The sequence below is a fragment of the Balaenoptera acutorostrata genome, chromosome 4 (assembly GCF_949987535.1).
Source record: "Balaenoptera acutorostrata chromosome 4, mBalAcu1.1, whole genome shotgun sequence".
NCBI lineage: Eukaryota > Metazoa > Chordata > Mammalia > Artiodactyla > Balaenopteridae > Balaenoptera > Balaenoptera acutorostrata.
The window spans coordinates 131,323,651-131,343,963 of record NC_080067.1 but is presented as its reverse complement, the minus strand read 5'-3'; the positions used below and the strand labels follow the sequence as shown (position 1 = coordinate 131,343,963).

Sequence of the window (20,313 nt, the reverse complement as noted above, 5' to 3'; positions counted from 1 at the left end):
TTGTTTTGACATAACTCATGACATGAGAGGTATTTCTTGTCTCAAAATAATTTTATGACCTTCCATAATAGAAACAGTTTCATTAGAAGCCTAGTAACAGACCAAAAATTGTCTTTCAGAGGGAATTTGTATGGCAACAGCTTCTGGCAACTTTCTACTCCAAAATCCCAGCAGTTATTGTTGGGTGGCAGACATGAGCTTTTGCAAAAGGCTGTAAACAGCCTAAGTGCAAGTGGCTGACACTTCTTATATCATTTGACCATTGGAGTTGTAACGCCCCAAGGAATAGACCGGTAAGCTATTAGACTGAATTGTTTTAAACTCCAAGAATGTCTTCTGTTGTACAGAACATCATTAAAATTCATCTATTTCCCTAGTACTTCTGTAAAAAGGGACTAGTAAAATTCTCAGATGTGATAGGTGATTTTTCCAGAAACCAGCAACTCAATCAATCTTCATGCTTTATTTTCATTTTTGAGCTGGCAAAGAAAATAACTTATTTTTGATTGTTTAAGGTACATCTTAGTGTCTCTGGTCCAGGTAATTTTTAAGAATCTTATCATTTATTTCCTGTCTCTGTAGTTTAACTGTGTTAATCTATGACCCTCTGGTCATAAGATTAACCAGCATTTAGTTCAGTCCATTTGATCTTCAGATCGAGTTGTCCACACCATATCACTGATATGTTGAATTTTTTGTATTTTTTTTCACTTAGTCAAATCTAAGTCTCTTCAGAGCAGGTTTTGCCAATAATCAGCAAGATCTCTATATATCTGTATGAATATACAGTAAGTATGCTTTGGGTTCCACTCCACATGTATACAAATTACTTTGGCTTCCTCTTGAAAAAGGAATTGGGAAAAATAACCAAATTGTTCACAGAATATTGATTTCTTTTAGCACATTGCACAGTTTGAACTGTTAAGACCATATTGGATATAGAATACTATTAAGGCAACACTTTATTTAATCCCTTATAGCCTATGGTTTAACTCCAGGATTCATCAGCTTTCCTCACATATAACACTGGAATATTAAACAAGACTTTTGGGGTACTAATACAGGTGAAACTGAAATATCCTTAAACAAAGCCAGATTTTCTTGATGATACCCAAACATCCTATACTGTTTTAAATTAGCCACTTGAGTGAGTTTAGATAATTTTAAAGCTTTCCATCAAACACACCACATTAAAACAAGTGAAGAGCAGATTCTCAGGGCTTTCTTTTTCTTAATGTTTTAGGTGTGGGAAAAATATTCCTCATTCAGACATCACATCCATTCCTATAATACTTTCTGGTAGAGAATGCATTAGTATACAATACTTCCATTTATAAATTTCTACTTTGAGCCATATTTTTATATGTAAGCCTTCCAGAGTTGTATCAACATATCCCCTAACATAAACACATCATCCTTTAACTTTTATTTTATTTTATTTATTTTATTTTTTAAGAATTAAGTATTTACTAAACATGTTTAATCGCAAACTAAATTACCACATTAAAAGGAAACAATAATTGAATATACTAGGCAAGATTGTCATAATAGTTACACAATGCTTTCTTGTGGTTTTTTTACTTTAATCCTTCTAAAAACCTCTATCTCCCCTATCTTCTTTTTTTTAAACTTTTTATTTTGTATTGGAGTATAGTTGATTAACAATGCTATGATAGTTGCAGGTGTACAGCAAAGTGATTCAGTTATATATATATATATATATATATATATATATATATATATATATATATATACATGTATTTATTCTTTTTCAAATTCATTTCCCATTTAGGCTGTTACATGATATGGAGCAGAGTTCCCTGTGCTATACAGTAGGTCCTTGTTGATCATCCTTTAACCTTTAATTAGCAACTTCATTAGCAAACTTGTGTATAAGAGGACATTGTGCACTAGTATCTGCTAGTTATCTCCCTCAGGTCATTTAACCCATATCAATAAAAAGATTCTCCAGCCCCTCCTACTCCTAGCCCCCCAAGAGACTTTGACCAGCCCATCTCTCAGAATCATAATTCTCTCTTTTTTTCACACCGTTTTAATCAGCACTTATTCTGAAGAGACCAAAGTTTTCATATTTGTGTCATTATTACATTTTAAAAATTCATTTAAGCTAGGAAAAATTAAGTGAATCTGTTCTCTTCTGTTATTTTTATAGTCCAAGGAGTTGATAGACCAGCCAGACCACCTAGTATTTACTATAATCTATTAAAATTTTTATAACTACTTCATCTATCTCCAACTTTATTTCATTTTAAGTAAACTATACAAACCCTCCCACTGGTTTAATTGTACTAAAGTTATTCAGTGTTTTCGTTTTGTTTACTCTTTCCAAAATAATTTTAAATATTTCTCATAATTTAATCGCATTTGGGATACCTGAGCTAACAGCCTCCCTCAAATTATCCTATCCCTCGTCAACAGGAGGGTCAGCAAGAGCCCAGGCAGTTAGAGTTCCTTTTATCAGAGCATGAATAAAAATGAGCCAAAGATCTAAATTTAGGGGATACTTTGTTATCATCACAATGAATCCAAATATACTAGCATGTTTAATATTTTTGCAGCCTAAGAAGAATTCCACTTAGTATCAAAGGGTGGTGTGTCTTCCTGACTCCCCTTTGGATTCATGTCTCTGCGTTTTTAAGAGAACCTCTGGCAGCCATTGATTTTTTTTTTTTAAACTTCCTTTTATTTTCACTAAAACAGCCCAAGCAATCCAAAATACAGAATTCTTGATCAATTTCACCTTTTAAAAAGCTAACTTAGCTATTTTTAGATCTACCAGTTTCATTCATACATTCTCTTCTTATCGGCTTGTGTGACCTCAAACCAGGGATGGCCTAGGAGCCAAATTTGTATCAAAGGACAAGTTCATTTATATTTCCCACATCACCAACTGCAGCTGTTACACACGACTGATATGGAAAGGACTGATAAAGGACTGCATAAAGGCAAAGCAGAGTACTAAAATGTACCATCAAAATATGTGTGAGATACGAAGTTTGCAGCTAAAGCCAGGCTATATAAACTAAAAACAAACAAAACCAAAAACAAACAAAAAAATAACATCTATACTTTTTTAATAACAATGTAGACAAGCTAGTACAGGGTGACCTCTGTAGGGATAATTTGTCAGATAAGTTGTTCTACTATTTAGTATAATAGTGGATAATAGCAGATAATTTGTCCTACTATTTAGTATACTCTTGGTCAAGTTTAGTACCATGGTTCCAGACTTCTTAGGTAATAAGACTGAACAGCCACAGACAAAGTAAAAGCTAATTCCATGTTTATGTGTAAGATCATGTGTTACATATATCATTATTTGAAGACTGTGGGTGGAATCCAAAAAGATTGTAAAGATTTCCTTTGCAGCTTTTTTACAACAATTTTATCACCAGACAGATGTTGTGAAATCACCACTAAATCTAAACTAAAATGGGAAAGAAAGTAATTCATATCAACATCATTATAGTTGGACACGTACATTGGGGCAAGTCGACCACTGCTGCCCATCAGATCTACAAATGTGGTGGATCAACAAAAGAACCATCAATAAGTTTGAGAAGGATGCTGCTGAGATGGGAAATCGCTCCTTCAAGGATACCTGCATCTTGGATAAACTGAAGGCTGAGCATGAGTGTTATATCACCATTGATATCTCCCTGTGGGAATTTGAGACCTAAAAGTATTGTTTGAACATCGCTGATGCCCCAGGACACAGAGACTTAATCAGAAACATGATCACAGGCACGTCACAGGCTGATTGTACTGTTTTGATTGTTGCTGCTGGTGTTAGTGAATTTGAAACAGGTTTCTCCAAGAACAAGCAGACCTGGAAGCATGCCCTTCTGGCCTACACACTGGGTGTGAAACAACTAAATGTTGATATTAACAAAATAGATTCCTTCAGCCAGAAGTTATACGAGGATATTGTTTAAAAAAAGTCAGCACCTACATTAAAAAAATTGGCTCAACCCTAACACAGTAGCATGTGTGTCAATTTTGGGTTGAAACGATGACAACATGCTGGAGCCAAATGCTAAACTGTCGTGGTTTAAGGGATCGAAATTCACCCATAAAGATGGCAATGCCCATGGAACCATGCTGCTTGAAGCTCTGGGCTGCATCCTGCCACCAACTCATCCAACTGATCGGCCCTTTGGCTGTCCTCCAGGACATCTACAAAATTGTTCATGTTGGTATTATCCCTGTGGGACCGGTGGAGACTGGTGTTCTCAAACCAGGCATGGTGGTCACCTTCGCTCCAGTCAATGTTACAACTGGTGTCAAGTTTGTTAAAATGCACCATGAAGTTTTGAGTGAAGCTCTTCCATATGGGCTTCAATGTCAAGAATGTGTCTCTCAAATATATTCGTTCTGGCAATGTGGCTGGTGACAGCAAAGGTGACCCAGCAATGGAAGCAGCTGGCTTCAAGGCTCAGGTGATTATCCTGAACCACCCAGGCCAAATCAATGCTGGCTATGCACCTGTGCAGGATTGTCACACAGCTCACACTACTTGCAAGTTTGCTGAGCTGAGGGAAAAGATTGATTGCTATTTGGAGAGAAACTGGAAGATGGCCCCAAATTTTTCAGACCCGGTGATGCTGCCACCATAGAAATAGTTCCTGGCAAGCCCATGTGTGTTGAGAGCTTCTCTGATAATCCTCCTCTGGATCGTTTTGCTGTTCATGACATGAGATGGGCAGTTGCTGTGGGTGTCATCAAAATAGTGGAAAAGGAGGCTGCTGGAGCTGGCAAGGTCACCGTGTCTGCCCAGAAAGCTCAAGATGAATACTATCCATAATACCTGCCACCCTAATCTAGAAGATTAGGGTGGCAGGTAGAAGACCTGTCTCAGAACCGTCTGTATCAATTGGCGATTTAAGTTGAATAGTAAATGACTGGTTAATGAAATAATAACAATACATTGAAAAACCTTCAGAAGGAAAGAGGAACATTTTGTTGATCGTTTGTGTGTGTACGTGTGTGTGTGTGTGTGTGTGTGTGTGTGTGGTGGTTTTAAGCTATTAGTCTTTAAAATCAATACTTTTTAATAAAAACATGATCAAAAATCTGTCACAGAATTTTGAGACCCTTTGAAACAAAATTTAGTGAGAAACCTGTGTCTTCTTTCGGCCAACACTGTCACTTGCTATAGTACTATGTAGTTAGGTGAATGATTTAAGAGTTGCCCATAATCCATTTCTGGTGTCCGTCTGCCTAAACTTCAGGATTTGATAATTCTGAGTTAACATTTTTTTTTCTAGGTGGGAATTTCAGGTTTGTTCACCTTTCATGAGGGGAGGTATCAAGTATGCTTTAAGTACACAGTGAAAATCTATGGGATGGGGTCTGTTGGTTACAACACTTCATAGATTAGGACAGACAAGCAATGAGCAACTTTCTTTTTATGTAAGCTACCTTATAAAAAGGCCAAAAACTGTAATGTTAATGGCCATGTGTTGCATATAAAAATTTTTGCAGTTACACCAATATTAAGTGCGTTGGTATAACTTCAAAAAAAAAAAAGAGATTTCCTTTCCAAATAGTTGTGTGGTTTTGGTATAAGTAAATTTTTGAAATTCCTAAACTATTTCATTAATATACATTTATTTTATTTATATACAAGACACAAATTAATAAATATCATAAAATGGATTTTGGATTTAAAATATCACACCTAAAATATAGAGTGTGAACTACATATTGACAAAACATAAAAATTTTAAAGTTTGTTTTTAATATATTAAACTATCATTGACCTGATTAATAAATATTTATATTTTTGTTTGTTTTATTATTTACACAGTTAAGAAGGTAGTAAACTGTCCATCTTGGAAGTATCCTACAGAAGTTTGGTAAATGATATATACAAGACTTAAAATTCCCTTCATTATTAAATATTCCTTTCTAATTCCTTTTTGGGAAATTTTAAAGAGTTTACAAGTGTTTAAAATAGTATGGATTACATATGTATGTTTTTAAGAAAAGATTTGCTTTCTGAAGACATTTTCAAATAAGCAAATGCATTTTATTTCACATTTAAAATAACATTCCTATCAATTCAGCAATGCCAGGAATTCTTCAACAGAGAAGTTTTATCAATGTATTATCTTTTTCTTTCCCAAGGTGACAGTTTAGAGAAAGCCATCAAAATATTGTTTTCAGATAGGTCATGAAAGCGTCTTACCTATTAGAAAAAATATTTAGACCAATGCCAATGCACAAACTACTTCTTATTGCTCAATGACAAAAAATATATATATATATTTACAATGAATTTCAAAGTCTAGGTCTTAGAACTGAAAACCTTTTATTTAACTCTCTGATTAGTTTCAGTTTACCTGACACATGGGAAGTAATGAAACGGAAGAATAATCTTAGTGGCTTATCTTTGGCCATGGTCAATACAAATATCATTTAATACTTGGAATACACAGAAAAAAGCCCCATGGAATTGTGACTTAATAGTTGACCATGTAGTTAATAAAATAAGCCACTGAGAATTAACATGTTATTTAAGATGTTACTTTAAATCCCTCTTTCCTTTTTCTCTCCTTCCTCCTTTGTTTGTTTATAAAATCTTAAAGAGGATTTCAATTTCACTTAAGTTTTTCAATGATTCTGTAAGGATTTTTGTTACATTAGAGAGGAGAGTTTAGATTTTTTGAATTACTGTGTAGGCTATCGTATTTACCACAAATTTAAATAAGTATTTTAAATTAGTTTAGAATAAATGTAGCCCTGAGTCCAGTCGCTGAATACTATTTTTAACTACATGAGATTTCCTAAGTCATAGGAGATTTTGTGTGGAAGTCACCAACCTCCCATTTATTTTCCAAGGACACTTACGAACTCCCCTGAGTACTTGTTATTGTTGAGCAGGAGGTGCTGGAGAAATTGTTAATTTACATTGCCTGAATTTTGTGAACTCTGGACATTTTGTCTCAGTGGAGGTCTGAAAACTGAAGCATTATTTCTCACAGCAATGAGTTTGTTTTTTCCAGGCAGGCATTTTGATGAATAGCATGGGCAACTAAACATCTATACCGTTCTCTCAGGTTCAGTTCTGGTCATACCAGTGAGCAGAGACAAGGACATAAATGATGTGTTGGCAATTTGTACTATGATCTGCGAACGGTGTGAGGGAAAAATAAACCCAATGTTTTTATGTATAGATCAATTGCATTTAGGATCCATCACAGAGAGCAGCCAAAGAATTCCATCTCAGAGACCAGCTCTTGTCCAAGAGACATAAAATAGAAGGTCCCACCATTCCTTCACTTTTTGAAACATTGAAAAGTTCCAGGAAGCTTGATTATTTTTAGGAGTGACAAGATGGAAAATATTATATAAATATAAGAATTTAGACCACAGGTAAAATAACATCTGACAAGCAATTTCATCTCTTTGTTTGTTTGTTTGTTTGTTTTTTAACATCTTTTTTGAAGTATAATTGCTTTACAATGGTGTGTTAGTTTCTGCTGTATAACAAAATGTATCAGCTATACATATACATATATCCCCATATCTCCTCCCTCTTGTGTCTCCCTCCCACTCTCCCTATCCCACTCTCCCTATCCCACACCTCTAGGTGGTCACAAAGCACCAAGCTGATCTCCCTGTGCTATGTGTCTGCTTCCCACTAGCTATCTATTTTACATTTGGTATTGTATATATGTCCATGCCACTCTCTCACTTCGTCCCAGCTTACCCTTCCCCCTCCCCATATCCTCAAGTCCATTCTCTAGTAGGTCTGCATCTTTATTCCCGTCTTGCCCCTAGGTTCTTCAGGACCATTTTTTTTTTTTTTTTTTTTTTTAGATCCCATATATATATGTTAGCATACGGTGTTTGTTTTTCTCTTTCTGACTTACTTCACTCTGTATGACAGACTCTAGGTCCATCCATCTCACTACAAATAACTCAATTTCGTTTCTTTTTATAGTTGAGTAATATTCCATTGTATATATGTGCCACATCTTCTTTATCCATTCATCTGTTGATGGACACTTAGGTTGCTTCCATGTCCTTGCTATTGTAAATAGAGCTGCAATGAACATTGCGGTACATAACTCTTTTTGAATTATGGTTTTCTCAGGGTATATGCCCAGGAGTAGGATTGCTGGGTTGTATGCTAGTTCTATTTTTAGTTTTTTAAGGAACCTCCATACTGTTCTCTGTAGTGGTTGTATCAATTTACATTCCCACCAACAGTGCAAGAGGGTTCCCTTTTCTCCACACCCTTTCCAAAATTTATTGTTTGTAGATGTTTTGATGATGGCCATTCTGACCGGTGTGAGATGATATCTCATTGTAGTTTTGATTGCATTTCTCTAATGATTAATGTTGTTGAGCGTTCTTTCATGTGTTTGTTGGCAATCTGCATATCTTCTTTGGAGAAATGTCTATTTAGGTCTTCTGCCCATTTTTGGATTGGGTTGTTTGTTTTTTTGATATTGAGCTGCATGAGCTACTTGTAAATTTTGGAGATTAATCCTTTGTCAGTTGCTTCATTTGAAAATATTTTCTCCAATTCTGAGGGTTGTCTTTTCGTCTTGTTTATGGTTTCCTTTGCTGTGCAAAAGCTTTTAAGTTTCATTAGGTCCCATTTGTTTATTTATTTATTTTTTTTATTTCCATTTCTCTAGGAGGTGGGTCAAAAAGGACCTTGCTGTGACTTATGTCATAGAGTGTTCTGCCTGTGTTTTCCTCTAAGAGTTTGATAGTGTCTGGCCTTATATTTTTCATCCTTTTTTAAGAATAGGAAAGGATTTTTGAGATCACTGTGTTATGATGGCATTGACCTCTCACCTGATGACCAAGACTTGCCCAGAAAGGATGAGTGACTGTTAAAGGTTTTCATACATGAGCTTATAAATATATGTTCCTGAATCCCATGGTCTGAGCGAGATTTGAGCCACTAACCTAAACACTTTAAGTTCTTTATGGTCAGCCTATCAGACTTCATTGAGACATTATTATGTCTAATGATGAGACCATGTTTCAGTGTGCAGTGACTCCTGCCTCGTATAACTGATTTTATATAATTTTCAAATGGCACCTTTGAAAATATGAACTAAATGACTAGCAGAGGTGAAAATGCTCTATTACCTGCCTCAGAAGAGATAAGCTCTGAGTAAAGAAATATGGAAGTTAAGTCCCTGAAGTTAGTTTTGAGGACAGATTGCAGAGGATCCTGAGTTCAATGACAGGGAGTTTGGATGTTATTTGTTTTGCTGTGGGAAACAAGTATTCTTAAGAAGGGAACTTAAGAAGTGACATTAAACACTTTATCAAAGAAGTGTAAAGATGCAGAGGCATAAAAGATGCAATGATTGGGGAATGCTTGGAATAGAGAAGTTAATTAAGAATCTATTTCAGTTGTAAAGGCTTTGCCAAGAGTCTGGCATTCATAACTCTGTTCACAGATATGAGAAAAGGTTGAAACTTGGGAGAATAATATTAAAACAAATAAATAAATAAAACCTAAACACTAGAGGAAATTATAATCTATTCAGAACTGGAAGAAGATACCATATACTGCATTCTCAATCAGACATAAGCATATCAAGAAAGATCTGGTAAAAATGAAAGTAAATCTATTTATATGGCTATAAGAGACTCCTTTAAGAGACTGGGACATAGAAAAATTCTGTTCTAGGAATTAATATGAGAAATGTTCCAACATGTACCAGAACAATGGCCTTAACCAGACTCCTGTTGGAGCCATAAAAACCACCGGTAGTGAACTCTGGTGTCCTCTTAAACACAGACTCTAGCTTCTGCATTAGTTCAGATCACAGCACTTGTTCACAGCACACCTCCCCAGCTCGACCTTGATATGCAGGTGAGAGAGAGTGAGAGAAAGAAGGAGACAAATATTTGAAGATTTACACTGATGGCTCTGAAGATGGAGAAAGAGTCTATGATTCAAGTAATGCAGGCTGCCTCTAGAAGCTGGAAAAGGCAAGCAAATAGATTCTCTCCCAGATCCTCTGGAAGAAAAACATATTGATTCTACAATTTCTGGCCTCTAATAGTGTAAGATAATAAACGTGTGTTGTTTTAAGACATAAAGTTATTGGTAATTTGTTATAACAGCAAAAGGAAACTGTTACAACAAGGAAGAAAACTCTATGAGTTACTCTGTCTCCAGACTCTCAGGTTGTTTTCTTGAATGTTTACTGGCAGGATATCTTTCTCTTATACCTGAAACTGCAGCAGTAGTTCAGGGTCCATGGGTATGGCTCAAATTGGGAACAGTGTCAAAAGAAAAGAAGGTTTGTATTTGTGGGATACTGAAGAGATTGAATTGACAAAATTTGGAAATAAGCAAAAAAAAAATTATGGAGGAAAAGAAAAAAAGAAAGTATGAGTGTAGACCATTGGTTTTTAAACTCTTTTGCATGACAAAACCATCAACCTCATACTGAGAAACATATATTAACATACAATTTAGCCTACAATTGCTGAGTTCACAGATGCTTTGGCCAGAGGTCAAATTTGTAGTGGAGGTTTATACATCCTGAGGGATGGCTTGGATGGTCTATTAGATTTCTTTTAATTCTACAATTCTATAATAATCATAAAAACTAAGAGTTAAGATACTGGTGGAGTCAATGATGGATACAAGGAAGGCATGAAGAGAAGATGATATTTTTGTGAATAGGTGAAGGGGATGGGTACATGAGAAACCATTTTTCTTTTAAACATAATTAATATGAGGTACTGTTAGAGCCCTCATGAGGAGATGCTGACTGGATCATTAAAAGCACACAGGTGGCATTTGAGCAAGTGTTTAAGGCTCTGGATGATATCCATGGGTGTTAATCAATAGCAGCTCGGCATCAGTTGAGCTCTCTATGGGAATAGGTATAAAAGGAAAAGTGTTGATAGTGGGATCAGAATGGTGGAGAATACACATTCCATATTTATAGAGTTAAGGGAATGAGGCTGAGAAAGAGCTAGAGAATAAACAGAGAAGTAGGTGGCATCACAGGAACCAAATCAAAAACGGAATTCATAAGAGATTTCACGAAAATGTGAAATAATTTTAGCCTTAGCCAATTAATGTTAGAGAGTCTATGGAGATTGAATTCTAAAGTAAAATAATCAAATCTACTTACTTACGAAGGTAACGTTGACATTGTAAGAGGATAGACTGAATCTGAAGAGAAATTGAAGTCAAGGAGGCTAGAAGGTCAGGGAGTAATGGAAAAATATTTAACATCCTAAAACCTAGCAGAAAAGCTAACTTAAAATCGAACTTTCTTCTTTACTTTCTTTCAGTTATGAATGCTGTATTTTTGAAAAACATGGTTTAGTTTGGTTTCGTTTTGCTTTGTTTTTGGTAACTTAACACATATGTAATCTGTTTATAGAATTCAGAAAAATGGGTTACGATGAAAATCAACGTCACAGCCAGATGGTAAAAGATGTTTTGTGTGGAAAGAATGCAAAGACAAAGAAAAATTAAGGAAACAAAATTTATAGGATTTTTTAAAAAAAACAAAGGCTTTCTTTTTGTTTAATTGTTCCTGGTAAGAAAATGAGAAAGAACGTTATTCTCCATCCTTGAGAACATGATAGTAGGAAGAATAGCTTCTAAAAAGAGTTTTCCTTGAGGCTCCATAACTTACATCCATTTCAGATGCATTTAAGTATCTGCCAACTTAGCCCACAACTTTGTCGAATATTCTTTACAGCAGAAATGTTGATACTTAATATGATTTATTTGGAGTTGTGTTTAGAGTGAAGAATACATGAAATTTTATGAAAGTACAGTGTTAAGATATCCAAAAAGATAAACGGAAAGATTTGAGAATATTCAGATGACCATGATCATTTTAAGAAGAAAGGAAAAAATGATAAAGAAATGGCTAGATATGGACGAGTAGAATTAAATATTAAAATGAAGTCACTGATTTATCAAAATATTTGGAAAATGAACTCACCTGGACACCAGAAATGTCTTATATGCTGATTGACACTTTATAAATGTTTTTAAAGACACTAATATATTTTTAAAAAGACACTAATGTACATAAAAATTTATGTGGGAAAACTGAGGTTCAATTGTTTAAAGAAATTATGCCAGATCATAAATCTAGTAAATGGTAGAAATGGGAAATTGGGATTGAACTGCTGTCTGTGAAGTAGGGGTAGGACTAGTAATAGTACAGTATCAATGGTGGTGGTGTTGGTAGAAACTTCTAGAAAGCATTCATTATTTTCCAGGTAATCTTTAGAGTGCTTCATATGTTTGAATTCATTTGTTTATGATGACAACCATATGAAATAGATCTCATTCTTATTCTATTTTACAGAGGAGACATGGGATATAAAGAAATTGGCCCAAGAACACACACGCAGACTACATCATAATGAAACCCCACAGTTGACCAGTGAAAGCAAAGTGAATCAGTCAATAGGCTAGGTCAGTCTTCAGTAGCAAACACCTCAAAATATGTCAATGGCTCAAAATTTATTTCTACCTCACACTTATCTATTGCAAGGCAGCTGTGCATGTTTTTGTTGTTGGTATGTTTTTTCTATCTTTTTTTCTTTTATTCTCAGACGGCCCCTATTTGAACCTCTATCATTTATTAGTCTTGTCGAAGAGAAGAAAATATAATTTAAAGAGTAATAGTGAAACTGTGTGATAGCTTTGAAAATATTTTTTCAAGGGTACTTCTTATCACTTCCTTTCATAGTTTACTGGCAAGAGTAAGCCATATGACCAAGACCGGTGTCGATGGATGGGAAGTACAATATTTCCATATAAAGGAGCTCTGGAATAAAAGTTGTATAATGTTGGGTAGTGAATAGTTTGAACTATATTACACTCTACCACAAAGGGCTACCGGAGATGTATTTTTCATTGTTTTAATTCTAGTTTCTCATGGAAGGTGTCCAGTGGATAGCTTGACTTAGTTTCACACCAAAATGTTAATGGTATCATCCTAAATGTTGATTCTTGGTTTGTCAATATTAAACAAGTAATCATTCAAGTGAATAAAACCTAGTAAATTGAAAGAGCTACCAATTTCTAGGACTAGCATGAGTGTAATGTGGCTATAGATTTGAGAGACAGAGCTCTGGAATGAGCTAAAAACAACACTGAGCAGAGCACCTGAGGAGAATGAATGTAAACAATGCACCAAATCATACAGGACAGAAGTCTAAGCTGACCTGGTATGGTACCAGCAGGTGTGCCACTGGTATCCTTCTTCGACAAAGAAATTGCTCTTCCGCTTCAGTGACTGCAGTTATCTGACACTCTTATCATCCTTAGGATCTACCTCAGTTTTCAAGCCAAGATCTTACTTCACCTGGACAGCCCAAGATTCAGTATGTTAGAGGTACTATGGTCTAGCCATTTTTATTCAGTGCAAGACTCCTCCAATGGGTGATCCTTGCTCTGGAGTTCCTAATTGGGTTGTTTGTACTTTGTCAGATCTGCATCACAGTCTGAGTTCTCTCTGCACAATCATCTTCATCCCCCTTCCCTTTCATAGATTTCTGATCTCCACTGTGGTCTGGTGACCTTCTCTGGCCATTTCTGCTTCCTGCTCCTTTTAGCTTTCACAAGTGAATTGTCACTTCTTTTCAATATTTGCTCTCTAGAGGACCCAAGTCACACATCGGGTGGGAGAGTTTCTAGGGAAAGATAGGTAAAGCAATAAGATAGAAGTTGAAGATGGATGAAGTAAACACTGAGATTGTTTAACTTATCAGTGTATGAAGATCACTTCATAAGTGAGAGCATCATGTCCTGACCTGGTTGATCCGAAATGGCCCCATGATGAGTTGACTAGAGAAGGTTCTAAAAACAGATGGGTCCATGAGATGTAATTCAGAAATAGTTGGAAGGGAAGACCAGAATGGCCATATATATGGCTATGTTTTTTAGAAGTGTAGAACCTGGAAAACCATTGGCAAGAGAAAGTGAAGAGTAAGGGAGGTGTTATAGGAGACCAGGTAACAAAATACACATGGTCTGATTTAGCCCAGTGACACAAGAATTGAGAGAATGAGTAGTTTTTATGAGATGGTTGAAAGACAGAATTGACAAATCTCAGAGATTTAATGGAGGGGGATAGGTAGTGGAGCAAAGGAAACAAGATTGATGATTTCTTGATGACATCTTTCACTCACTAAATGAAAGTGTTCTATTGACATCTATAAAAATAATCAATGTAAATATCCTTATGAAAAATATAAATGTTAAATATTAGTTTGGCAACCATTCTGTTACTTTGGAAAATTATTTCTTCAAGCCTGGATGAGTAACCTGTATTTGTGTAGCTTCTGCAGTAAATATTATTGGCATGAATAATGGAGTGAATGTCATAAAAACTAAGAATGAATATGTATAAAGTTAATGGCTATCAAGTAAATGATAATGAATTCTAGCAATATAAGGAACATTGCATCTTTGTTGGAAGATGCTTACATAATGTCCCAATGGGATGCAAGCAAGATTCCAAAGTCTGGAGACTGGGCTGGCTCCAAGGTTTCTGGCTGAACAAAGCAGCTACAAAAAAAGGCTGGAGGCATTTGATGTAGATAAACAGGAGAAAATTCTTGGGAAAAGTTGACTGCTTTCTGGGAAGGATAAGAAAGGAAAGATAACTCCTTGGAAGGATTTCAGTAGAGATTCTTGGTGAAGACAGAAAAGTCCACTAAGATTTAATTAAATTGTGTTGTTGGGTTATTTGTTACAAAATGCTCTTTTATCCTCTCCTAATAATTTTTGGTAATATCTAAAAGCACACACAGGCACATACACACACACACACACCCTCAAAATGTTGAAAGTGACTAAAGTTGTTCTCCCTAACAGTGATAGGGTTGAGATTTGCTTACCTTTTGGCACAGGGTAGAGAATTCTAGGAAAAGGGAAAACCTAAAAGCTGAATTAGGAAGGAGGTTATAAACAGTGCTTGACCTCCTTAGGTGAAGTCTATTTGTCTTAACATTATGCAATGTACTGTATTTCTTTACTGTCTTTCAAAGGATAATTTTAAAAAGAGCGTGTGCTCATGAATATGATACAAATATGAAATGAACGTGTCAATGATTTTATTTAATTTATGCATTAATTAAGAAACCAGTAAGATGTTACAGCTGGTTCAAACAAAATTTAAAAATTCACACATTTGTATGCAGTGAGGGAATGCTGAAATGAAGTTAAAAATATGTACAAAAATTGGTCTATCCACAAGACAATCATCAGTTGCATTCCACTGAACACAACTGCTTAGCATTTCTGTGAACAAAACTCATTTGTATTATTATCAGCTTTTTACACTTTACAGAGCTGTAAAGTAGCTTAAGACATAAAAGGCACAAATTATCTGGATGTGTGACACAGACAGATCACCAATTAATCTCTTTTTAAAAATGTTTTTGTCTATTTTAAAGTCTTCCTAACACTTCAAATTTGCAAGTAGCAGATTTAAAACAAACAAAAAACCTTGGAGTTAGATCTCCAAGGTGATAAGCGATAATTATATGAGTGAAAGCTCTCACCTTCAGGTCTAAACATGATACCATAAATATAAGTAGACACTTTTTTTCTTGTGTATTCCTTCTCTATCTACATCAGTGACAAAGTTACTGACTTTAAATGCTACATCTTTGTCCCTCTTTGCCTCATCTGTGAAAGAATATAAGATTAATTTATGCCTGACAGCAGGTTAATAGATAAATCACAATAAAACTCTAACAGAGAAAGCTGTGAAGAATGGATATTTGGAAATGATTAATATCTTAAAGGAATAAAAAATAATAAAAATAATAGGTGGTAAATTATCTGGGCACTTACAGTGTTATACATTTAAAACGGAAAATTTGATTTTAGGTTGTGAATGCACTGGTACAATATCACATCATGAAATATGAAGAAACCATTCACTTCAGAGAATTCAAGCATGAAAATCAAATAGTTGAGTGAAAGTGAATGCAATATAAAGGGAAGGGAAGATTATAGGGCTAGAAGCATAAGCTTGGAGATAAATACATAAATGAAAAAAGTTTAAAAGGATCCCAATGGAGTTTATATTGAAGATGGAAGAGGAAGTAAGAGAGAGAGAAAAAAGTTGGTAAAACATGGTCTGAACTGCTCAATTTTTTCACTATCAAAGGAGTTTCATACAGATTCCATGTATTTTTCTGCTTTTCACAAAACAATTACCAATTAGTTGATAATAAAAGGTTTGAAAACTTATCTCTATATGGCCAAATTCATTAAGTGCCAAACTTAAAAATGAAGGAACTTGGAAAAACGTATTTTCTTTAACATAACTATATATAATCTAGCAATTTCTGGATTTCATATATAGATTATAGAATATGGAGCTGTATTATTTTTATTTCTGTGAATAATAATCTTTTACGTCAATTTCAGAAATTAAAAAAAATCATGTTTTGTAAGTTTTCTTCAATGGACAGGTATTGTAACTTTGTTACATTGACACTTATTAAGTAGGTCCCAGGGGTGTACTGTGGTAAGCCACCTTTCACCAGAGAAATAGAAAAGTTTATTACTCGTAGAATCTGGCATACCACGAGAGGCCACAGAGGTAGGTCAAGGCAGGGTGCAGGCAGAGAGTATGGCAGGGCCTGGGAAACCTGCCTTTATTACGGTCCACAAGTCAAGTATTTTGGGGTTTCTGGGCTAAAGCCAGATTGGTCAATTCAAACCAAAACAGTGGTTTTGGTGAGCTTCCTAGGAGTCTTATCTAAGGGGCCCACAAGAGGAAGACCCTGGAATCTGGGGGAGAATGCTTATCACAGGGTGTTTGGGGAGACATATCAGGAACTTACATTTACTTGTGACTCTGTAGGCTGTTATCTAAGCTGCCTGCTCAGGGAAGGGTTAGGGTCACTTCAAAGCTACTGTGTGCCTTGTGGCCACACAAATGGATGCTAAGGCAGCAATATTATGGAGCAGTTTAAACGTTCAGCAACAGGAAATAGTGAAATGGAGAATAATTTCACCAAAACACTCTTTTCACACATGATTAGCCAGTTTGATTACCAACTGAATTTTAAACGACATTATCATATTTAATACTTAAAATTGTTTTATCTGTCAAGAATAATGTGTTAGTTTGTTAGGGCTACTGTAACAAAGTACTGCAAACTGGGTAACCTAAACAACAGAAATTTATTCTCTCACAGTCTGGAGGCTCCAAGTCCAAAGTCACTGTGTTGGCAGAGCTGGTTCCTTCTGAGGGCTGTGAGGAAGGATCTGTCCTTGGCTTGTAGATGACTATTGTCTCCTTTTGTTTCTTCACATGGTTTTCCCTCTTTGTGTGTCTGCCTCTGTGTCCAAATTCCCTGCTTTTATAAGGATATCAGTCTTATTGAATTAGAAGCCACCTTAATGCTTTCATTTAAACATGGTTACCTCTGTAAAGACCCTGTCTCCAAATAAGATCACATTCTGAGATATTGGGGGTTAGGACTCTAAAAAACCTTTTTCGGGGGAGGGGGGTGCACAATAATAAATAATGTTTGCATTCAGCTTTGTGCCTAGGGTTGTCCGCATTTAAATCAATAAGTTGAACAATATTTTGTGGTATTGGTACAAATTTTTACATATACATTTCATAACAGGCCAAATTAGATATGTGATGAAATGGAAAGTGGCATATTTTTATCAATTATTAAATTAACTTTAACATTTTTAATCAGTTAATCAAATCATTCTGAATCTAGCCCAAACATCACTTTGAATAGCAGCAATAATGCTATGGCTAAATATGTGTGTTATTTTACTTTTTAACATATGATAGTCAAATTAATAAAGGTCACAGCATGAAACTTTGTGCATTTAACTATAAAACCCTAGTAAATCAAGATTTGTGTGATGGATTATATTACAGAGAGGTTACATAGTTTTGATTTCATGATCCCCTAAATAAGCTTTGTGGCATATTTTCCTTGAAAAAAGTCAGCATCAGGAACTAACTCTTTAATGACATTTCTTTTTCCTGGAAAAAAGTCAAGATTGTTTTAAATCATTTTATATTCCAGCATATTTTTCTGCCATGCATGTAAAGATTATTTACATAAATCGCCTACTGGGCACGAAGTATACTTTTTTAAAGAAAAAATTTACATATATATGTATAACTGAATCGCTGTGCTGTACACTTGAAACTAACATGACATAAATCAAATATACATCAATAATTTTTTTTTTTTTAATTTCTATTTTGGCTTTTGAGTTGTATTACATATGTAGAAAATCCTCCCTTATCCCATGATTGTAAATAAAATAATCATATACTTTCTCCTTAAATAGGATGACCAGATGTTCTGGAAGCCTAAGTAAATATGCATAATGAAAGGTTAAAAAGAAAAAAAAGGAAAAAAATTCACACCAGACAAGATGAGCAAGTAGAAATTGATTTCATTCCAATACTATTGCCGGCAACTGAGAGAGGACAGACCAAGTGGTGACGTCACACTCAGCTGTGTTGAAGCAAAGGGTGGGAACATTTTTAAGAGCTGAGGGAGGGGAGAAGGGGGGATATTAGGGCATCTTTGTTTACTAATTGGCTTACCCAAAGGCAAAGTAAACTTTCTCCTATCTTCAAGATGCAGTTTTTACAACTTGGAGTAAGATGCCCTTCTAAGTTAAGCTTCTACCTTCCTACAGACTGGGAGATGGGGGCCCTATGTTCCTTGATGATTATGTTTCAAAGAGATAGCTCCCAGTTTCTTGAGAAAGGTAGTCCTGGGTTGTAAATCTAGCCCAGAGACTTTTAGAAGGATTTACACATCAAAGAGGCAGAGAGAGAAATGACAAGTTTTCTGAAGTAAATACTCTACGAAAAGGAAAGTCAGGGACCCACAGGCTGGAAGAAGTGTGTCTAAAGTTACTCCAGTTGAGGGGAACATTAAGGCCATCTTGTTCAACTCTAAATAAATATTTCTTGAATGAATGAATACATGAATGAGTGAATGAACATTGTATAAAGCAGGGTATTGAGAACAAAGGATGTTGGGAATTCCCTGGTGGTCCAGTGGTTAGGACTCTACACTCTCACTGGCCTGGGTTCGATCCCTGGTCGGGGAATTAAGATCCATAAACCAAGAGGCACGGCCAAAAAACAAACAAACAAAAGAACAATGGGCGATATATATGAAAAAATAAGACACAGAGTCACGGTGTTTAGTGAAACAATTTTAAATATTGCCTACATTTTCAGTTGTAGTGATACCGGTTGTATTCTTTAAGTTTTTTGAGAAAAATATCATTTATACTACTCTAACCTGTTTTTGTAGTATATGGATCTGCTTTTAATCAACTATACAGTAAACATACAGTTATTTATTTTAGTTTCAATCATCAGAAAAGGCAACTTGGAGAATTGTTTTTGCAAAAGGATTCAGTTACTCTTTGCAGGTATATTTCATATTTATTGATCACATTCAGTGAGCCAGCCACTGTTCTAGACTAAAAGACAAAGTCCTCGCTCACAGAGAGCTTACATTCTAAATGGGCAAATAGTTATAAACAAATACAAAAGAAAGTATTAGAGAATTATGAGGAAAAAATAAAGTAGGGTAAAGAAGATAGGGAGTGCTATAGTGTGTAAAGCAGTGGTGTTGAATTTAAACTTGATCACCACAAATGTGATATTTGAGTAAAGATCTAAAAAAGGTATATCCATGCAAATCTTTAGGGAAAGATAATTTCAGGAAGTCCAAAGACACTGAGGCCGGAGCATGCTGATATCTTTGAAGAACAGTGAGGCAGCTAATGAGGCTGGAACAGAGGAGTCTAGAGGTCAGGGGTTTAAGTTATCAAATAAGTAATGGCGGAGTGTGTGAATGGGAAAAGAGTGCTAGGGAGATGATCAGATCATAAAGAGCACTGTAGGCTTTTGTAAGGACTTTGGGATTTTCAAAATGAAGCCATTAAACATATTGGATAGAGTGACTCGATCTGGTTTTCTATTTAAAATAATTGGTCTGGATACTGTGCTGAGGATGAATTCCAAGGAAGAAAGAGTCGAGATTAGGAGACCAGTCAGAAGGCTGTCTAAGTAACCCAACTGATAGTCGGTTGCATCAGAAAGATTGTAGTAAAGCAGCTGAAAAGTCAAGATTCTGGATATATTTTGATCTTAAAACCAGTAAGATTTACTGATAGATTGATGAGCTTTGTGAGAAAAAGAGAGGCGATATTGTGCAGAGAATTTTGGCCAAATAGGATAATGGAGTTCCCATGAATTAGATAGGAAGACTATTGGAAGAGTAGGTTTGGAA

General features: G+C 35.3%; 1 pseudogene; it reads left to right on the top strand.

Moving 5' to 3' along the window:
* Positions 1-3,453: 3,453 nt before the first annotated feature.
* On the top strand, positions 3,454-4,713 carry LOC103004155 (elongation factor 1-alpha 1-like; annotated as a pseudogene).
* Positions 4,714-20,313: the final 15,600 nt, after the last annotated feature.